This window comes from Drosophila miranda, chromosome XL, assembly GCF_003369915.1.
Source record: "Drosophila miranda strain MSH22 chromosome XL, D.miranda_PacBio2.1, whole genome shotgun sequence".
NCBI classification, from domain to species: Eukaryota; Metazoa; Arthropoda; class Insecta; order Diptera; family Drosophilidae; genus Drosophila; species Drosophila miranda.
The window spans coordinates 4,547,009-4,569,066 of record NC_046673.1 but is presented as its reverse complement, the minus strand read 5'-3'; the positions used below and the strand labels follow the sequence as shown (position 1 = coordinate 4,569,066).

Sequence of the window (22,058 nt, the reverse complement as noted above, 5' to 3'; positions counted from 1 at the left end):
TCTGGTTGAGATCTTACACTCTAGAACATATAGTCATCCTCTACGATTCTGCGTTTTTGGTTTTATCGTATCTTTAAAAATGTGGATGCCACAGATTTTCGTCCTTTGTGGGGGCGGAAGTGGGCGGGGCGAAGTTTTGAAATATTTTTGTAGCAGTGACATATCACAGAAATCTGGATCCAAAACATCGTTGCTCTAGCTCTTATAGTCTTTGAGCACTAGGCGCTGAAGGGGACGGACGGACGGACGGACGGACGGACGGACGGACGGACGGACGGACGGACGGACGAACAGACGGACAGACAGACAGGGCTCAATCGACTCGGCTATTGATGCTGATCAAGAATATATATACCTTATGGGGTCGGAAACGATTCCTTCTGGACGTTACACACATCCACTTTTACCACAAATCTAATATACCCCAATACTCATTTTGAGTATCGGGTATAAAAAAGGAAGGTCTTATCATTTGTCGTTGGGGGCAACAATAAAAATACGTTGCGACGAATCGGCCGACCGCTGAGCGAGCCCAGCAAACTCAAGCGAACCAAGAAGCAGGTCCGTTACATTATCTTTTATAATGTTAATTAACTTAGTATCTTCATTGGGCGAACAGTTCCCAGATATTGTAGTGGAAGTTAGAACTTTCATAGAAAGCATTTTACTAATAATTACATTAAATTCATACATAGTTGGATTATTGTTGGTAACACCGCGAGATCTGATTAAATAAAATAAATTTTCTAATGGGTCTTGGTTTAATTTGGATGTAGCAATATAAAAAACTTCAGCACTTTGACTCCAAACATTTTGGGCCAATGAAAGTATGGAGTTGATTGTTAAAATCATACCCTTTATGCAGTAGACTTTCTGTGGATATTTAAATTCTTCAAAATATTTTCGCTTATCCGACAGGGTCTCATTGACAAGATTTTTGTCTTGCAGTGCACTCCTAAATGGGTTTTTATCGTAGAGGACATAACTATTTAGACAGTCGAATAATCTATTCATTTGTTCAATAAATGTAGCCGTCGCTTCTGCATTTTCTTTGCACTTTAAGAAGCCTCCAGAACTAATCATTGTTCGAAGAGCAGCGGCCACACTATGGCTAAACACTTGAGTGGCATATTTGACCTTCATTTTTTCAAAGCTATTTGGATATATATGCTTTGTTGTTCATTTCGGGCAGAGTCGCGTTAAATTTCTGGAATCGATTTCATACAGTTCTTCGACTATTTTCCATGAAACAACGCCACCAGGGGTATAAAGATTTCTATTTCGGACAATGTTCCTGAGCAATTCAATCAAATGTGGAACATCGTAAATCGCAAATATTTCTTTATCTTGAACTTTAAAGCTGGGGTCGACTCCCAGTCTTCTGAAAACAGCTCTATTATTTGAGCCCTGGTCACAAATAGCTGCTCGTACATTAAGCCCTAAGGCTTGTGCTTGTTCAATATTAGCTGTCACTTTAGTTAAACGGGCTTCGTGTTTTATACCGTTTGAAGTTTCAGTATAGCTTAAAACGTATTTCCAGTTTTCAAACAGGCCTCTTTTCATGAAAACACAGATTTTATATTAGAATAATTATCCATGAGAGTATTCAAGGTGCGACTCGCATCTAAATTTTTTCTTTCCACATTCCCGTCGGAAAGCAATTTATTTGAAATACATATATGTAAAACCAATTCCAATTATATTTATGCATATTTATTTTAGTATACATATACATACATACATATTTTTTCTTATATTGTATATTTAGATACATCATTGTTTTAGTTATAATAAACAAAAAAGTCGAGAACCGACGGCGTTTACATAATTTTTATAATTCATAATCAACCTGCTCAAAGGAAATAAATGTGTAATTATATTATTGTAATATTTTATATTTTGTGGTATAAATAAAACAAATAACAGCTTTTATTTTATATCCCGCGCCCTAGTGTACCATACCCCCACCCCTGCCCATTCTTCATTTATTTTGTGGCGGTAGGTCAGTTCATCAAAAGACCCAAAACAAGAACCAAACACAAATTTCAGTTCTAGCCCTCTAGTACCAGGCAACTAGTTCCGCACTGGTGCCGCACTAGCTACCATTATCACCTCCCTGGTTCCAGATCGATTACCCGCAATGTATTTCAGCGGAGAATTTAACACATGCATGTCCTAGGGCGGAACCACCCCTGGTTCCCGCTCGATTACCCTTCGATTACCCGTAGCTCAGGAGGTAGTTCCGAACTAGTTACGAGTAGAAAGCCAGCAACTAGTTCCCCACTTGACTACCCTTCGATTACCTGTAGCTAGCTCTGACCTAGTTACCAGTAACTAGTTCCGAACTGACTACTGGTAGTAGTCAATCTGGCAGTCTGGAATAATACAAAAATAAAAACACAATGTCTTTCAATATAACGAATAATTTTTAATTATATGATGCTTAGCCTACTCCTGGTTTTTGGCAAGACACTTCTTTTTAAACACCCTTTTCTTCATCCTTTGCATTGCCTTCCGTACAGTGTTTTCGGGGGGCTCATCGCCAGGCGGAATACATTCTGTAATTAATATTTATTTTAATTTATATGAAAAATTTTTAAATCTCTAGAAGTGTAAATGGTATTTTACCTAGCAAAGCTGCAAAAAATTCTTTGTGGGTCCTAAGGGCCTTCTTCCCTTGGACCCCATCGACGTTATATGCCAGAACAATGTCCTCACTCAAAATAAAGTTCAAGCCGCTCAAAACGCCAGCTGGCTGGAGAATTGATTTCATTTCGGTTATCTGTAAGTGAAACATTAAAATATAAAGATAAGACAGAGAAAAAAGTCATAAAATTTAGAGTTTTGATTTACTTACATAAATGTCCCTATTTAATTTAATTTTTTTCTTCCAGTTCTATAAGCTCTTCCTCACGTTTTATTGGGAACTGTCCCCGAATGGGATTCAATTCCCCCTTACCAGCTGCTTTATTAAAACAGTTTGATCCGCTAAAATTTGGACCACTGCTTTCAATTGATCTAAAAACAATGTTGTTAATTAATTTGATTATAAAAATATTTTTCTATTAATCTTTTAATTGATTGATGTTATAGGTTCCTCATAGGAGCTCCTAATATTTGAAAGCCTTTGCCCTATAATTGCCCCTCCCTCTTCTTCAGTAAACCCTTTCACCATAATTGGAATATTTCCGTTAATAAAAAAAAAATTATCTGGTTCCTTTACTGACAAAAAAAAATTATTAAAATAACACTTACTACCCACTATCTTAGGATGTGTGTCCTGGCGTGCCGCTAATAAACGCTCTTGCTGGAGCATCGCAAACTACTGCCCTAATAACTATATTTATATCTCTGCCACAAATGGTGAGCCTGCCATTCCTTAACGCTTTAAATTCTAGACAAAATTTTGCTAAAAACTCTTCACAGCTATGGGGCTTACTTTTCCCTAAAAATATACCGACTGGAAATACTGGAACATTTGGATAATTGTTAACTCTAACTAATATTGGCCATAGCTGTGCCCTTGAACTTCTAAATAATGGAAGTCCGTCAACATTTATATCAATATTGAGTTCTTCCATTATATCTATATTCTGAAAATGTCGTTCCAGCTGCCAGGCTAGGCCTATGTGAAGATAAGATCCGCCACCAACTAACTGAATATCACCTCTGTGCTGGCGTTTTGATTTATAAAACGGACAAACATCTACATATATTTTCCCCTTTCAAAATACTTACTAAATCAAGTGTACATTCACGCGTTGGCCTATGCTTCATAAACCACTGCCTAAGTTTGTCATTTAATGACTATTCATTTGGCTGAGTTTTGGGATTCTTAAACCATGATGAATTCCTCCTCTTCTATCAGAATTTCTTTTTCTTCCACGTTTTCTGCCACTTTTCCTGTCACGTTTTCTGCCACTTTTTCTGCCTCTTTTTCTTCCCTGCACAACGCTAACTTTGCAAGGTCAGCTTCCCTTTCACTCTTACGGAGTCTACGCAAATGCCTATTGCTCATCATTTTATTTGAAATATATAATATGTATATATTTGCACGTACCTGTTTATATTAATTTGATTTATTTTGTTAATTTATTCATTTCTTGTTATAGTTATAATTTATTCATTTCTTTTCTCACTTTTTTAACAAATGTTCACACAAAAGACTCTTCCAGCGATTAGATCTTGTACAGAAGTGAACAAAATCAACGCATAAAGCAAACGAGGAAAACAAATGCATTTTGTTTGTGTAAATTCTTGTCTCTTTCATTCCACGAGCGCAACTACAGTAAAATATCACGATTAACTTACAATTTCGGTGTTTATTGCATGGCGTGGCTCGGTAAAAACTAGCTGAGTGGGCACTGTAACTCCACGGAATTGCGGTTATTTGCCGACTTCGAAAACAAAACGAAGGCGGCTTCGTTTTTCGGTTCTTTTTCGACTGGTCCGCGTTCGCTTCCCGCGTAACTAGTTGCAGAACTAGTACATTGTAGTCGACGAAGACCTGGTCCGCGTTCGCTTCCCGCGTAACTAGTTGCAGAACTAGTACATTGTAGTCGACGAAGACCTGGTCCGTGTTCGCTTCCCGCGTAACTAGTTGCGTAGCTAGTTGCGCGGTAAACAGCGCAGAACTAGTTCGAGAGGGGTCAATTGACCCCTTTGGTTCTACAGGGAGCGGCCAGCAATACTAAACACACACACGCAAAGTACGTGAGAATGCATGTGCACCCATACACTAAAACATGCTGGAGGCAAAACAGAACCAGACCTGAGAGAGTTCCAAAAATTTGAAAAAAGCATACAATCACATATTTTTGTCGAAACATATTGCGTGTGTACTAACACATGCAAAGATGTTCTCTCTGCGTTCTCTCTCATGATGACGCGTCAGTACTCTGGGGTACTCAACGCGCTAGCCAGTGTGTGACGCTTTCGTGGTATGAACTGGCACATCTATATACTGTATGGTTAGTGCTAGTGGTTTTGATTAAGAAAAAAATGTTATTGTCATCGCTATATTTTTAAAATGGGACGGTATGTTTCGGTATATTTTATCTTTTACTTTATCAATTAATTCGCGGTCACACTGTGATCTCAGAGAGAATTATCTTCTTTAGCGTCACGACAAGCTCAACGTCAAAGCACAGTCCACTGCCAATTGCCGTTGTTTCTCGCATTCATATCGGCACCCGCTTTATAAACGTTTCAAGCGGGAAGAAGACCGCAAAGAGGAACGCTAGCAATAAACGCAAGCAGAACGAAAAGTAGACGAAGCGAGCACCGTTTCTGCTGCTTGTGCAAAAAAGAAAAAATTAACCGTGGTTCCAAATGATTTTCTTTTAAACGACAGAAATTTTGTTATTTTGTGATATAATTGTTTAATGCGCTTCAATGTCGACGATTGTTGGATGACAGATTGAGAGAGCGATAGAGAAGGCGAAAGCAACCCATAATTTTTGCTTTCTAAAAATAAAAACTTAGTCAATTTCTTTATTAAACCTCCCCACGTGTTTTAGTTGGGTCGTTATCTCGCTCCAATAAGAAATTTTCCTTCCTCAGCGTTCGTTCTGTTCGTTGTCTGGCATGTGGACCTACGCCGTACCGGAGGAGCAGTCCCATATAATTACATATATTGCCACCATCATGTTTGACAGTTTTTTCGGTGAAACTTGGAACAAATCCATTTCCTTTAGGGTGTCGTACATTGCTCTCACAAGCATTCCCGAACTAAATTTATTTTTGTTTCGTCGCTCCATAAAATGTCGCAAAGATTTGCAAGCCCAAAGTAATATTGAAAATTCAATAATATATTTTTTAAATAATATTGTTGAGAAATTGGCCGCTTAACTTTAGTTCATTATTCATTTAAATTATAACTTTCCCTATTCATGTGCTCATCATTGTATTTTCCCACTTAAGCACCTATTTTTACGCGCAGAATTGTGCTGCTATTGCTTGTGCGCAAAACCTAACTGTAACGTTCTCACATAACCCAAACCTTCAGCTGCACACGCATACATCGATGTGGACCGTTTTGCATTGGACCGTCGCATCGCATGATCTTTCAATTCCTCTTTGCTCGACTTCTTTTCGTGGAGTTGATTTTAATACAAAATTCTAGCCGCAACCAACCGCACGCATATCGCTGTACCGCCGCTCTTTGTAATACGACAACATAATCATTAGATAGATTAAATAAAACCTATGTTAAAATAATACAGTCCACTAATTTATAACCAAATATTTGTTTAATATTTATAGTACACAGATTATTATATAATAAATTTATTATTTAATTTAATTAAAAGTTTTATTTGCTTCTGCCCCGTTGACATTCTGTCTTGGGCGTATTGGAAAATTTTTTGAGTAAACCGGTCAAAATCGCCGTCTTTCAAAGCAAATCTTTCTTTAATTACCGCAGTTAAAGAATAATCAATGTTTATTACATATATTATAATACACAAGAGCACTGTCGTGCGACCTCGTTAGAGACAATGGAGCTTTTTTTGATTTGAGGATCGCTCCACGAACATTTGCCTTTATAGAGCCAACATTTCCGCTATGTTTCGGAAGATTTTATTTAAAATTGGGTCCATTTGATGATCTAGTTCCTTTTTTTTTCTAAGATGCATAACTGTAATTCGAAATAATTGTTGTAATATTTATTTGGCATATATAAAGAAATTTTCTTACATGACTGGAATGTACTCATTTATTTTGGCAATATTGGCAGAATCCATGTTAAATAGGTTTGTGAAATTTGAAAATTCGGAAGACTTTTTCCAAAAACAAACGTGATGATGACTCCGGTCCAGCGGGCTCTAGTTTCGGTTTTTACCTTAAAGACCCAAAACAAGAACCAAACTCAAATTTCAGTTCTAGCCCTCTAGTACCAGGCAACTAGTTCCGCACTGGTGCCGCACTAGCTACCATTCTCACCTCCCTGGTTCCAGATCGATTACCCGCAATGTATTTCAGCGGAGAATTTAACACATGCATGTCCTAGGGCGGAACCACCCCTGGTCCCGCTCGATTACCTTCGATTACCCGTAGCTCAGGAGGTAGTTCCGAACTAGTTACGAGTAGAAAGCCAGCAACTAGTTCCCCACTTGACTACCCTTCGATTACCTGTAGCTAGCTCTGACCTAGTTACCAGTAACTAGTTCCGAACTGACTACTGGTAGTAGTCAATCTGGCAGTCTGGAATAATACAAAAATAAAAACACAATGTCTTTCAATATAACGAATAATTTTTAATTATATGATGCTTAGCCTACTCCTGGTTTTTGGCAAGACACTTCTTTTTAAACACCCTTTTCTTCATCCTTTGCATTGCCTTCCGTACAGTGTTTTCGGGGGGCTCATCGCCAGGCGGAATACATTCTGTAATTAATATTTATTTTAATTTATATGAAAAATTTTTAAATCTCTAGAAGTGTAAATGGTATTTTACCTAGCAAAGCTGCAAAAAATTCTTTGTGGGTCCTAAGGGCCTTCTTCCCTTGGACCCCATCGACGTTATATGCCAGAACAATGTCCTCACTCAAAATAAAGTTCAAGCCGCTCAAAACGCCAGCTGGCTGGAGAATTGATTTCATTTCTGTTATCTGTAAGTGAAACATTAAAATATAAAGATAAGACAGAGAAAAAAGTCATAAAATTTAGAGTTTTGATTTACTTACATAAATGTCCCTATTTAATTTAATTTTTTTCTTCCAGTTCTATAAGCTCTTCCTCACGTTTTATTGGGAACTGTCCCCGAATGGGATTCAATTCCCCCTTACCAGCTGCTTTATTAAAACAGTTTGATCCGCTAAAATTTGGACCACTGCTTTCAATTGATCTAAAAACAATGTTGTTAATTAATTTGATTATAAAAATATTTTTCTATTAATCTTTTAATTGATTGATGTTATAGGTTCCTCATAGGAGCTCCTAATATTTGAAAGCCTTTGCCCTATAATTGCCCCTCCCTCTTCTTCAGTAAACCCTTTCACCATAATTGGAATATTTCCGTTAATAAAAAAAAAATTATCTGGTTCCTTTACTGACAAAAAAAAATTATTAAAATAACACTTACTACCCACTATCTTAGGATGTGTGTCCTGGCGTGCCGCTAATAAACGCTCTTGCTGGAGCATCGCAAACTACTGCCCTAATAACTATATTTATATCTCTGCCACAAATGGTGAGCCTGCCATTCCTTAACACTTTAAATTCTAGACAAAATTTTGCTAAAAACTCTTCACAGCTATGGGGCTTACTTTTCCCTAAAAATATACCGACTGCAAATACTGGAACATTTGGATAATTGTTAACTCTAACTAATATTGGCCATAGCTGTGCCCTTGAACTTCTAAATAATGGAAGTCCGTCAACATTTATATCAATATTGAGTTCTTCCATTATATCTATATTCTGAAAATGTCGTTCCAGCTGCCAGGCTAGGCCTATGTGAAGATAAGATCCGCCACCAACTAACTGAATATCACCTGTGTGCTGGCGTTTTGATTTATAAAACGGACAAACATCTACATATATTTTCCCCTTTCAAAATACTTACTAAATCAAGTGTACATTCACGCGTTGGCCTATGCTTCATAAACCACTGCCTAAGTTTGTCATTTAATGACTATTCATTTGGCTGAGTTTTGGGATTCTTAAACCATGATGAATTCCTCCTCTTCTATCAGAATTTCTTTTTCTTCCACGTTTTCTGCCACTTTTCCTGTCACGTTTTCTGCCTCTTTTTCTTCCCTGCACAACGCTAACTTTGCAAGGTCAGCTTCCCTTTCACTCTTACGGAGTCTACGCAAATGCCTATTGCTCATCATTTTATTTGAAATATATAATATGTATATATTTGCACGTACCTGTTTATATTAATTTGATTTATTTTGTTAATTTATTCATTTCTTTTCTCACTTTTTTAACAAATGTTCACACAAAAGACTCTTCCAGCGATTAGATCTTGTACAGAAGGGAACAAAATCAACGAATAAAGCAAACGAGGAAAACAAATGTTATAGTTATAATTTATTCATTTCTTTTCTCACTTTTTTAACAAATGTTCACACAAAAGACTCTTCCAGCGATTAGATCTTGTACAGAAGTGAACAAAATCAACGCATAAAGCAAACGAGGAAAACAAATGCATTTTGTTTGTGTAAATTCTTGTCTCTTTCATTCCACGAGCGCAACTACAGTAAAATATCACGATTAACTTACCATTTCGGTCTGGTCTGATGAGCTCGTGAGGTGGCTCAAAGGGGGCCTAGCTGAGGCCACCGGACGGGTCGCAGGTTGCGGATAGCGAACGACCTACCTATATACAGGTCATATAGGTAGGTCAGCTGCGAATAATCGGACATCCCTAGGGAGAGTACCGAAAATAAGCAGCCCCGGACAGCCAGCGGGTGTTCGCGAAGTAGCAACACTGACGATGCGCTTGTGGTGCCGCCTCGTATAAGTAGCTCACACACTCCCCTATCCCTACACACTACCTACCCACATCCCAACCCCCCACATTCAGCTCACACCGGGCCGGACTAAGAGTGTTATTCGACCCGTGCCGAGAGTCAGCCTGGCTGGGGGCCCGGTATATAAAACTAGCCCAGTCGTTAACGGAGAGCTCAGGGACTTGGCAGCCCCCTGTTCTAAGTATGCCTTATCCGGGCAACGTGGATCTCTGCCCGGACGGACCGTACCCCTTCTCTGCAGCTCGTGGGAAAAGAATGGAAGAATTTAAAAACAAAAAAAATGAGTCTGGCACTCCCCAAATGCCAACAGGGAGCAATCCCAAACAGGGGAAGGCAGCGGCCCAAAGGCCTGGCCCGACCCGCAAATCAGCAGGGAAAACCTGCGCGGCGGAAGATGCTAGGGAGAGCCCAAAGGGGTCCCATCCCGGTGTCGGGGTGGGTGGTGAATTGGCTCCCAAAATCGATACCTTGGCAGAGTGGCTATGCAATCCTGCGGCTGCTCTGCCTGCTGGTAAAGTGGCGGGTGATGAGTCACCATCTACTAGTGTCCAAGCCAAATCTTTTACATATGCCGATAGAAGGAGTGCTGGCAATATACTCCGTCGGCAGAACGCAAGCCAGATGTCCAGCCCGACGGACAAATGGATAAAGAAGGTTGAGTGGGCCTCGAAGGTGCTGCCGAACTTTGGCAAGGAAGCACCGAAGAAGGAAGCCCCTCAGCCAAAAAGGCAGCGCTCACAAGAGACTCCGGGGCCGACACCGAAGCGCTCCAGAGTGCTGCCTAACACATCATTCGCGCAGATTGCCAGAGAAAGGACGCTGATTGGCGTCCTGGACAAAGGCAGCGCGGACTCCCGGATACCTAGAAACCAGTGGAAGTGGGTGGAAGCGGCACTGGCCGACCGCTGCTTCGAGCTGCTGGAAAAGCAGCCTGGACCCCCCCCCGTCTGCAAAGACATGGGCTAGTACCAGGGCTGCATAAAAATCGTAGCCTGTGAAGACGAGCGCTCCGTACAGCTGTACAAAGCAGCGGTAGCGCAAGTCGGGGAAGTCTACCCAGGGGCGAAGCTCGTCGCTGTAGACTGGAGCGAAGTGCCCAGTAGACCAAGGGCGAGAGTCTGGGTGCCCGCCTCCATGAAGGAGCCGGAGCGCATCCTAAAAATGTTGCAAAGATGCAACCCCCACCTCCCAACAGCGGATTGGAAGGTGGTCAAAGTTGAGACGACACAGGGCCCCACAAACCAGGCGGTGGTCGTCCTCAACAAAGAGTCGCTGGCCCCGATTGAGGCTGCCAAAGGCGAGCTCACTTTTGGGTTCAGCTCTGTGACCGTAAAGGTCTACAAGTCGGATGCGGCGGCCGAGGCACGTCCTGTCGACAAGCCAGTTGAGCAGGACGCTGCCTCGGAGATCGAAGCACCCGACGATCACACAGAGATAGACCCAGAGGGCTACTCCACCGATGGCACGCTGAGATGCGACTTCGAGGCGATGTGTTGCCACGAGGAAGTCGAGGACGATCCGGATGCCGACATTACAGTGGTGGAGAACACTAAGGATGTCCTTGAGGCTCCTTCAGATCAATCTCCACCACTGTAAAGCGGCATCCGCTGCTCTTATACTCCGCCTCGAAGAGAGCGGAGCAGACGTAGCCCTGATCCAGGAACCTTGGATAGTGGGAGACAAGGTTTGTGGACTAGGGTCGAAGGAGTACAAGATAATTGTAGCTCAACATGAAGGTAAAACCCGCACCTGCATTCTCGCCAGAAAGCACCTTAATATCTTTCTGCTCCATAACTATAGCGATAGCGACAACACGGCGGCAAGACTAGAGCTGAAAGGGACACATCTAAGGCTGATGTCGTCCTACATGGCCCATGAGGGAAACGATCCTCCCAACGACCTGGTTCGCAAACTAGCCAGCGACAGCGAGAGGTCGGACATAGACCTATTAATAGGTTGCGATGCCAACGCTCACCACACTCAATGAGCTCGAAACAAATGTAAGTGAGTCATTTCAGCTTCATCTCAACTCAAATCTACTTATTTGTAATCGGCAACGAACTTTTATAATTAAAAATCGACAGGAGGTTATTGACATCACCCTAGTGTCTTCCAACCTGTTAGACATAGTCAAGAGTTGGCAAGTCCTTGATGACCACTCTTTCTCTGACCACAGATACATCGAGACCACACTATCCCTCGAGTGTCCGAAACCTAAGGACTATATTAATCCCAGGAAAGCCAACTGGGAAAAATATAGCTCAGCCCTGGAGGACTTACTCCCCTCCAAAGCACCATCATGCCCTGACACAAAAGACGACCTAGATCGCCTAGTGAACAGGTTCACAGAGGCATGCAACAAAGCCTTCGCGGCAGCGTGCCCCTCTAGAAAACCTAGGGGGAAAAAGAAACCCCCCTGGTGGTCAAAACAAATAGACATCCTACGTTAAAGCTGCAGGACCCTCTTCAATAGGGCCAAAAGCGCGAACGAGGAGAGCCACTGGGCAGACTACAAAATCAGTCTGTCACTATATAAAAAGGAAACAAGGAAAGCAAAAAGGGCCTCTTGGCAAAAATTTTGCTCGGAAATTGAGGAAACGTCAGAGGCCGCAAGGCTTCGCAAGATTCTCTCAAAAACTAACCCCTCGGTAGGGTATCTTAAAAGGAATGACGGCACGTGGACTAACTCCAGTGAGGAGTCCCTGCAGATTCTACTAGACACACATTTTCCAGGGTGCACAACCATCGAGACGGCACATCTTCCAGGAGAGGGACCGGTAACCTCGATGGATCACATCCTCACAAAAGGTAACATAAGCTGGGCAATAAACAGCTTCAACCCGTTCAAATCGCCAGGCCCAGACCAGGTAATCCCGGCCCAACTTCAGAAGGCCGGGGATACGGCCATCAACTGGCTACAAGGTATCTTCAGGAAGATACTGGCTGTGGGTACAATCCCGCGAACATGGCTTAAGGCAAAGATAGTCTTCATTCCCAAAGCTGGGAAAGCCTCGCACTCAGCTGCAAAAGACTTTAGACCAATCAGCCTATCGTCCTTCCTTCTCAAAACCTTTGAGAGACTCGTCGGGCTGCAACTGAGGACAACTATACACCCTCAGTTGCTGTCAGGCGCACAGCATGCCTACCGGAAAGGAAAATCCACGGAAACGGCTCTTCATGAAGTGATCTCAGCGGTAGAGAAATCTCTGCATCACAAAGAGTACTCACTCATAGCCTTTCTCGATATTGAGGGAGCTTTCAACAACGTTGTACCGGGCGCCATTACAGAAGCCCTGACTGACCTGGGGGTGGACCGTCACTTGGTGATGCTCATTGATCAATTGCTCACATGCAGGACGGTGACATCATCGATGGGATCGTCCGCCCAGTCAAGGTATGTCAACAGAGGCACCCCGCAAGGTGGTGTCCTGTCTCCTCTTCTGTGGAACATAGCAGTCAACAAGATTCTATGTGACCTAGAAGGGGGGGGCTGCAATGTCGTGGCCTATGCGGACGACGTTGCGATTATCTTCTCGGGGAAATACCCCCAAACACTGTGCGACTTAATGTCCACAAAGCTAGCGCAACTGTCGGATTGGACAGAATCGCGCGGTCTGGGAGTAAATCCCTCAAAAACGGAACTCGTACTATTCACAAATAAATACAAGGTCCCGCCCCTCAACCCTCCAATACTACAAGGATGCAGGCTCTCCTTTAGCGACAGTGCCAGTTACTTAGGGTTGGTAATTGACAAGAAGCTTAGCTGGAACCTGAATGTCAAAGACAGAGTGAAGAAGGCAATGACTGCACTCTACACATGCAAAAAAGCTATTGGGCTAAGATGGGGTATGATCCCAAGCATAGTCCAATGGATATATCAAGCTATAGTTAGACCAATACTACTCTACGGAGTTACGGTGTGGTGGCCGGCCCTATCAAAAAGGGCGATCACCAAGCAACTGGGCAAAGTCCAGCGGACTGCCGCCCTATGCATCAGCGGAGCTCTTCGCACCACCCCAAATGATGCGCTAAATGCCATCCTATGCCTACAGAGCCTTGACCTCGCAGGAAAGGAACGGGCAGAAGCAGCAGCAATACGTCTAAGAGACTCAGATCAATGGGTGACACAGTGCATAGGTCACTCAGCCATATTAAATAATAGCAGTACCGTCCCCTCAAAAACAGACTACCAAGTTCCAAGAGAGTACACAGACACTCCCTTCGACACAATCATCCCTCACAGAGACGAATGGCTCGAGGGACTCCCAGGCCCAGATGGGGCCATAAACATCTTCACAGATGGATCAAAGCTGGACGACAGAGTCGGAGGGGGAATCTACTCTGAACAGCTAAGCATAAGGCATTCCTTCAGACTCCCAGATCATTGCAGTGTCTTTCAAGCGGAAGTCATAGCAATCAGGGAGGCTCTAGACTGCCTACAAGCGGCTGCCGTCACGGCAACCAAGCTAAACATTTATAGCGACAGCCAGGCTGCGATCAAATCGCTGAGCGCGATTTCCTCGAACTCGGCCACCGTGGCAGACTGCCACAAATCTCTGCACGAGATGGCTCAGCAATTTGCTATTAGCCTGATTTGGGTCCCGGGCCACCGGGACATCGAGGGCAACTGTATAGCGGACGAGCTGGCCAGATCTGGCACTACAATCCCCCTTCTCCAAGACAAGGAGGATATCTGTATGCCAATGGCCACCTGTAAGCTCATTATAAGGGAGCAATACAAGCGACTAAACAACGATATGTGGCAAACAGTGCCACGATGTCGCACAACTCGGCAAACATGGCCGACCATGGACATGAAGCGCACCTCCAAGCTCCTCAAGTTAAGCAGGAAAAGGTGCAGCGTGGTCACACGTTCCCTCACGGGACACTGGCTAATAGGCACCCACGCTAACAGGCTGGGGGCCCCACATAACGATTTTTGTCGCAGCTGTAGAGACGAGGAAGAGGAGGAGACAGTGGAACATCTGTTCTGCTCCTGCCCAGCTCTCAGCAGAAGAAGGCTACAGCACCTGGGCTCAGCCTTTCTACACGACATCTCAGAGATGTCCAAACTATGTCCCAGGAGGATAGCGAACTTTGTGAGAGCATCTGGCTGGGATAATTGCTGACAGGAAGTCTCACAACGCAGGAAGGAAATGATCCTATGCGGTATCACAACGGGCCGAAACCGGCCTAAGTGTGACGGGTTCCGAGCGAGCCCGGCAGCCGCCTCAACCTAACCTAACCTACCATTTCGGTGCTTATTGCATGGCGTGGCTCGGTAAAAACTAGCTGAGTGGGCACTGTAACTCCACGGAATTGCGGTTATTTGCCGACTTCGAAAACAAAACGAAGGCGGCTTCGTTTTTCGGTTCTTTTTCGACTGGTCCGCGTTCGCTTCCCGCGTAACTAGTTGCAGAACTAGTACATTGTAGTCGACGAAGACCTGGTCCGCGTTCGCTTCCCGCGTAACTAGTTGCAGAACTAGTACATTGTAGTCGACGAAGACCTGGTCCGCGTTCGCTTCCCGCGTAACTAGTTGCGTAGCTAGTTGCGCGGTAAACAGCGCAGAACTAGTTCGAGAGGGGTCAATTGACCCCTTTTGTTCTACAGGGAGCGGCCAGCAATACTAAACACACACACGCAAAGTACGTGAGAATGCATGTGCACCCATACACTAAAACATGCTGGAGGCAAAACAGAACCAGACCTGAGAGAGTTCCAAAAATTTGAAAAAAGCATACAATCACATATTTTTGTCGAAACATATTGCGTGTGTACTAACACATGCAAAGATGTTCTCTCTGCGTTCTCTCTCAACGCGCTAGCCAGTGTGTGACGCTTTCGTGGTATGAACTGGCACATCTATATACTGTATGGTTAGTGCTAGTGGTTTTGATTAAGAAAAAAATGTTATTGTCATCGCTATATTTTTAAAATGGGACGGTATGTTTCGGTATATTTCTGAGGATCGGACTGTATACTTTATCAATTAATTCGCGGTCACACTGTGATCTCAGAGAGAATTATCTTCTTTAGCGTCACGACAAGCTCAACGTCAAAGCACAGTCCACTGCCAATTGCCGTTGTTTCTCGCATTCATATCGGCACCCGCTTTAGAAACGTTTCAAGCGGGAAGAAGACCGCAAAGAGGAACGCTAGCAATAAACGCAAGCAGAACGAAAAGTAGACGAAGCGAGCACCGTTTCTGCTGCTTGTGCAAAAAAGAAAAAATGAACCGTGGTTCCAAATGATTTTCTTTTAAACGACAGAAATTTTGTTTTTTGTGATATAATTGTTTAATGCTCTTCAATGTCGACGATTGTTGGATGACAGATTGAGAGAGCGATAGAGAAGGCGAAAGCAACCCATAATTTTTGCTTGATAAAAATAAAAACTTAGTCAATTTCTTTATTAAACCTCCCCACGTGTTTTAGTTGGGTCGTTATCTCGCTCCAATAAGAATTTTCCTTCCTCAGCGTTCGTTCTGTTCGTTGTCTGGCATGTGGACCTACGCCGTACCGGAGGAGCAGTCCCATATAATTACATATATTGCCACCATCATGTTTGACAGTTTTTTCGGTGAAACTTGGAACAAATCCATTTCCTTTAGGGTATCGTACATTGCTCTCACAAGCATTCCCGAACTAAATTTATTTTTGTTTCGTCGCTCCATAAAATGTCGCAAAGATTTGCAAGCCCAAAGTAATATTGAAAATTCAATATTATATTTTTTAAATAATATTGTTGAGAAATTGGCCGCTTAACTTTAGTTCATTATTCATTTAAATTATAACTTTCCCTATTCATGTGCTCATCATTGTATTTTCCCACTTAAGCACCTATTTTTACGCGCAGAATTGTGCTGCTATTGCTTGTGCGCAACCTAACTGTAACGTTCTCACATAACCCAAACCTTCAGCTGCACACGCATACATCGATGTGGACCGTTTTGCATTGGACCGTCGCATCGCATGATCTTTCAATTCCTCTTTGCTCGACTTCTTTTCGTGGAGTTGATTTTAATACAAAATTCTAGCCGCAACCAACCGCACGCATATCGCTGTACCGCCGCTCTTTGTAATACGACAACATAATCATTAGATAGATTAAATAAAACCTATGTTAAAATAATACAGTCCACTAATTTATAACCAAATATTTGTTTAATATTTATAGTACACAGATTATTATATAATAAATTTATTATTTAATTTAATTAAAAGTTTTATTTGCTTCTGCCCCGTTGACATTCTGTCTTGGGCGTATTGGAAAATTTTTTGAGTAAACCGGTCAAAATCGCCGTCTTTCAAAGCAAATCTTTCTTTAATTACCGCAGTAAAAGAATAATCAATGTTTATTATATTATAATACACAAGAGCACTGTCGTGCGACCTCGTTAGAGACAATGGAGATTTTTTTGATTTGAGGATCGCTCCACGAACATTTGCCTTTATAGAGCCAACATTTCCGCTATGTTTCGGAAGATTTTATTTAAAATTGGGTCCATTTGATGATCTAGTTCCTTTTTTTTTCTAAGATGCATAACTGTAATTCGAAATAATTGTTGTAATATTTATTTGGCATATATAAAGAAATTTTCTTACATGACTGGAATGTACTCATTTATTTTGGCAATATTGGCAGAATCCATGTTAAATAGGTTTGTGAAATTTGAAAATTCGGAAGACTTTTTCCAAAAACAAACGTGATGATGACTCCGGTCCAGCGGGCTCTAGTTTCGGTTTTTACCTTAAAGACCCAAAACAAGAACCAAACTCAAATTTCAGTTCTAGCCCTCTAGTACCAGGCAACTAGTTCCGCACTGGTGCCGCACTAGCTACCATTCTCACCTCCCTGGTTCCAGATCGATTACCCGCAATGTATTTCAGCGGAGAATTTAACACATGCATGTCCTAGGGCGGAACCACCCCTGGTTCCCGCTCGATTACCCTTCGATTACCCGTAGCTCAGGAGGTAGTTCCGAACTAGTTACGAGTAGAAAGCCAGCAACTAGTTCCCCACTTGACTACCCTTCGATTACCTGTAGCTAGCTCTGACCTAGTTACCAGTAACTAGTTCCGAACTGACTACTGGTAGTAGTCAATCTGGCAGTCTGGAATAATACAAAAATAAAAACACAATGTCTTTCAATATAACGAATAATTTTTAATTATATGATGCTTAGCCTACTCCTGGTTTTTGGCAAGACACTTCTTTTTAAACACCCTTTTCTTCATCCTTTGCATTGCCTTCCGTACAGTGTTTTCGGGGGCTCATCGCCAGGCGGAATACATTCTGTAATTAATATTTATTTTAATTTATATGAAAAATTTTTAAATCTCTAGAAGTGTAAATGGTATTTTACCTAGCAAAGCTGCAAAAAATTCTTTGTGGGTCCTAAGGGCCTTCTTCCCTTGGACCCCATCGACGTTATATGCCAGAACAATGTCCTCACTCAAAATATAGTTCAAGCCGCTCAAAACGCCAGCTGGCTGGAGAATTGATTTCATTTCTGTTATCTGTAAGTGAAACATTAAAATATAAAGATAAGACAGAGAAAAAAGTCATAAAATTTAGAGTTTTGATTTACTTACATAAATGTCCCTATTTAATTTAATTTTTTTCTTCCAGTTCTATAAGCTCTTCCTCACGTTTTATTGGGAACTGTCCCGAATGGGATTCAATTCCCCCTTACCAGCTGCTTTATTAAAACAGTTTGATCCGCTAAAATTTGGACCACTGCTTTCAATTGATCTAAAAACAATGTTGTTAATTAATTTGATTATAAAAATATTTTTCTATTAATCTTTTAATTGATTGATGTTATAGGTTCCTCATAGGAGCTCCTAATATTTGAAAGCCTTTGCCCTATAATTGCCCCTCCCTCTTCTTCAGTAAACCCTTTCACCATAATTGGAATATTTCCGTTAATAAAAAAAAAATTATCTGGTTCCTTTACTGACAAAAAAAAATTATTAAAATAACACTTACTACCCACTATCTTAGGATGTGTGTCCTGGCGTGCCGCTAATAAACGCTCTTGCTGGAGCATCGCAAACTACTGCCCTAATAACTATATTTATATCTCTGCCACAAATGGTGAGCCTGCCATTCCTTAACGCTTTAAATTCTAGACAAAATTTTGCTAAAAACTCTTCACAGCTATGGGGCTTACTTTTCCCTAAAAATATACCGACTGCAAATACTGGAACATTTGGATAATTGTTAACTCTAACTAATATTGGCCATAGCTGTGCCCTTGAACTTCTAAATAATGGAAGTCCGTCAACATTTATATCAATATTGAGTTCTTCCATTATATCTATATTCTGAAAATGTCGTTCCAGCTGCCAGGCTAGGCCTATGTGAAGATAAGATCCGCCACCAACTAACTGAATATCACCTCTGTGCTGGCGTTTTGATTTATAAAACGGACAAACATCTACATATATTTTCCCCTTTCAAAATACTTACTAAATCAAGTGTACATTCACGCGTTGGCCTATGCTTCATAAACCACTGCCTAAGTTTGTCATTTAATGACTATTCATTTGGCTGAGTTTTGGGATTCTTAAACCATGATGAATTCCTCCTCTTCTATCAGAATTTCTTTTTCTTCCACGTTTTCTGCCACTTTTCCTGTCACGTTTTCTGCCTCTTTTTCTTCCCTGCACAACGCTAACTTTGCAAGGTCAGCTTCCCTTTCACTCTTACGGAGTCTACGCAAATGCCTATTGCTCATCATTTTATTTGAAATATATAATATGTATATATTTGCACGTACCTGTTTATATTAATTTGATTTATTTTGTTAATTTATTCATTTCTTTTCTCACTTTTTTAACAAATGTTCACACAAAAGACTCTTCCAGCGATTAGATCTTGTACAGAAGGGAACAAAATCAACGAATAAAGCAAACGAGGAAAACAAATGTTATAGTTATAATTTATTCATTTCTTTTCTCACTTTTTTAACAAATGTTCACACAAAAGACTCTTCCAGCGATTAGATCTTGTACAGAAGTGAACAAAATCAACGCATAAAGCAAACGAGGAAAACAAATGCATTTTGTTTGTGTAAATTCTTGTCTCTTTCATTCCACGAGCGCAACTACAGTAAAATATCACGATTAACTTACCATTTCGGTGCTTATTGCATGGCGTGGCTCGGTAAAAACTAGCTGAGTGGGCACTGTAACTCCACGGAATTGCGGTTATTTGCCGACTTCGAAAACAAAACGAAGGCGGCTTCGTTTTTCGGTTCTTTTTCGACTGGTCCGCGTTCGCTTCCCGCGTAACTAGTTGCAGAACTAGTACATTGTAGTCGACGAAGACCTGGTCCGCGTTCGCTTCCCGCGTAACTAGTTGCAGAACTAGTACATTGTAGTCGACGAAGACCTGGTCCGCGTTCGCTTCCCGCGTAACTAGTTGCGTAGCTAGTTGCGCGGTAAACAGCGCAGAACTAGTTCGAGAGGGGTCAATTGACCCCTTTTGTTCTACAGGGAGCGGCCAGCAATACTAAACACACACACGCAAAGTACGTGAGAATGCATGTGCACCCATACACTAAAACATGCTGGAGGCAAAACAGAACCAGACCTGAGAGAGTTCCAAAAATTTGAAAAAAGCATACAATCACATATTTTTGTCGAAACATATTGCGTGTGTACTAACACATGCAAAGATGTTCTCTCTGCGTTCTCTCTCATGATGACGCGTCAGTACTCTGGGTACTCAACGCGCTAGCCAGTGTGTGACGCTTTCGTGGTATGAACTGGCACATCTATATACTGTATGGTTAGTGCTAGTGGTTTTGATTAAGAAAAAAATGTTATTGTCATCGCTATATTTTTAAAATGGGACGGTATGTTTCGGTATATTTCTGAGGATCGGACTGTATACTTTATCAATTAATTCGCGGTCACACTGTGATCTCAGAGAGAATTATCTTCTTTAGCGTCACGACAAGCTCAACGTCAAAGCACAGTCCACTGCCAATTGCCGTTGTTTCTCGCATTCATATCGGCACCCGCTTTAGAAACGTTTCAAGCGGGAAGAAGACCGCAAAGAGGAACGCTAGCAATAAACGCAAGCAGAACGAAAAGTAGACGAAGCGAGCACCGTTTCTGCTGCTTGTGCAAAAAAGAAAAAATGAACCGTGGTTCCAAATGATTTTCTTTTAAACGACAGAAATTTTGTTTTTTGTGATATAATTGTTTAATGCTCTTCAATGTCGACGATTGTTGGATGACAGATTGAGAGAGCGATAGAGAAGGCGAAAGCAACCCATAATTTTTGCTTGATAAAAATAAAAACTTAGTCAATTTCTTTATTAAACCTCCCCACGTGTTTTAGTTGGGTCGTTATCTCGCTCCAATAAGAATTTTCCTTCCTCAGCGTTCGTTCTGTTCGTTGTCTGGCATGTGGACCTACGCCGTACGGGAGGAGCAGTCCCATATAATTACATATATTGCCACCATCATGTTTGACAGTTTTTTCGGTGAAACTTGGAACAAATCCATTTCCTTTAGGGTGTCGTACATTGCTCTCACAAGCATTCCCGAACTAAATTTATTTTTGTTTCGTCGCTCCATAAAATGTCGCAAAGATTTGCAAGCCCAAAGTAATATTGAAAATTCAATATTATATTTTTTAAATAATATTGTTGAGAAATTGGCCGCTTAACTTTAGTTCATTATTCATTTAAATTATAACTTTCCCTATTCATGTGCTCATCATTGTATTTTCCCACTTAAGCACCTATTTTTACGCGCAGAATTGTGCTGCTATTGCTTGTGCGCAAAACCTAACTGTAACGTTCTCACATAACCCAAACCTTCAGCTGCACACGCATACATCGATGTGGACCGTTTTGCATTGGACCGTCGCATCGCATGATCTTTCAATTCCTCTTTGCTCGACTTCTTTTCGTGGAGTTGATTTTAATACAAAATTCTAGCCGCAACCAACCGCACGCATATCGCTGTACCGCCGCTCTTTGTAATACGACAACATAATCATTAGATAGATTAAATAAAACCTATGTTAAAATAATACAGTCCACTAATTTATAACCAAATATTTGTTTAATATTTATAGTACACAGATTATTATATAATAAATTTATTATTTAATTTAATTAAAAGTTTTATTTGCTTCTGCCCCGTTGACATTCTGTCTTGGGCGTATTGGAAAATTTTTTGAGTAAACCGGTCAAAATCGCCGTCTTTCAAAGCAAATCTTTCTTTAATTACCGCAGTAAAAGAATAATCAATGTTTATTATATTATAATACACAAGAGCACTGTCGTGCGACCTCGTTAGAGACAATGGAGCTTTTTTTGATTTGAGGATCGCTCCACGAACATTTGCCTTTATAGAGCCAAAATTTCCGCTATATTTCGGAAGATTTTATTTAAAATTGGGTCCATTTGATGATCTAGTTCCTTTTTTTTCTAAGATGCATAACTGTAATTCGAAATAATTGTTGTTATATTTATTTGGCATATATAAAGAAATTTTCTTACATGACTGGAATGTACTCATTTATTTTGGCAATATTGGCAGAATCCAT

General features: G+C 41.4%; 6 long non-coding RNA genes across 19 annotated transcripts; 1 reads left to right on the top strand and 5 right to left on the bottom strand.

Moving 5' to 3' along the window:
• Positions 1–2,407: 2,407 nt before the first annotated feature.
• LOC117188621 lies at positions 2,408–5,153 on the bottom strand. 6 transcript variants are annotated; one of them, XR_004472739.1, is made up of 5 exons: positions 5,066–5,153; positions 4,061–4,283; positions 2,858–3,018; positions 2,629–2,782; positions 2,408–2,558 (listed from the first exon to the last, which is right to left on the bottom strand). It is a non-coding gene; the product is annotated as an uncharacterized LOC117188621 (long non-coding RNA). The 6 variants fall into 6 exon arrangements; XR_004472740.1 differs by lacking the exon at positions 5,066–5,153 and adding an exon at positions 4,312–4,482 and having other exon boundaries at positions 4,061–4,184; XR_004472743.1 differs by lacking the exons at positions 4,061–4,283; positions 5,066–5,153 and adding an exon at positions 4,312–4,478.
• LOC117188626 lies at positions 4,818–5,239 on the top strand. The gene is made up of 2 exons (XR_004472748.1): positions 4,818–5,037; positions 5,102–5,239. It is a non-coding gene; the product is annotated as an uncharacterized LOC117188626 (long non-coding RNA).
• A 1,996-nt stretch (positions 5,240–7,235) lies between these two features.
• Positions 7,236–15,481, bottom strand: LOC117188616. Of its 8 annotated transcripts, none has more exons than XR_004472728.1 (5): positions 15,467–15,481; positions 8,877–9,203; positions 7,686–7,846; positions 7,457–7,610; positions 7,236–7,386 (listed from the first exon to the last, which is right to left on the bottom strand). It is a non-coding gene; the product is annotated as an uncharacterized LOC117188616 (long non-coding RNA). The 8 variants fall into 8 exon arrangements; XR_004472731.1 differs by lacking the exon at positions 15,467–15,481 and having other exon boundaries at positions 8,877–8,973; positions 9,060–9,214; XR_004472734.1 differs by lacking the exon at positions 15,467–15,481 and having other exon boundaries at positions 8,929–8,973; positions 9,060–9,214.
• Positions 15,482–16,920: 1,439 nt separating this feature from the next.
• LOC117188625 lies at positions 16,921–17,751 on the bottom strand. Its single transcript, XR_004472747.1, has 3 exons — positions 17,676–17,751; positions 17,090–17,598; positions 16,921–17,030 (listed from the first exon to the last, which is right to left on the bottom strand). It is a non-coding gene; the product is annotated as an uncharacterized LOC117188625 (long non-coding RNA).
• Positions 17,747–18,156, bottom strand: LOC117188624. The gene is made up of 3 exons (XR_004472746.1): positions 18,080–18,156; positions 17,851–18,004; positions 17,747–17,780 (listed from the first exon to the last, which is right to left on the bottom strand). It is a non-coding gene; the product is annotated as an uncharacterized LOC117188624 (long non-coding RNA).
• LOC117188623 lies at positions 18,154–20,475 on the bottom strand. 2 transcript variants are annotated; one of them, XR_004472744.1, is made up of 3 exons: positions 20,388–20,475; positions 19,270–19,596; positions 18,154–18,239 (listed from the first exon to the last, which is right to left on the bottom strand). It is a non-coding gene; the product is annotated as an uncharacterized LOC117188623 (long non-coding RNA). The 2 variants fall into 2 exon arrangements; XR_004472745.1 differs by lacking the exon at positions 20,388–20,475 and having other exon boundaries at positions 19,270–19,366; positions 19,453–19,611.
• Between the last annotated feature and the right edge of the window lie 1,583 nt (positions 20,476–22,058).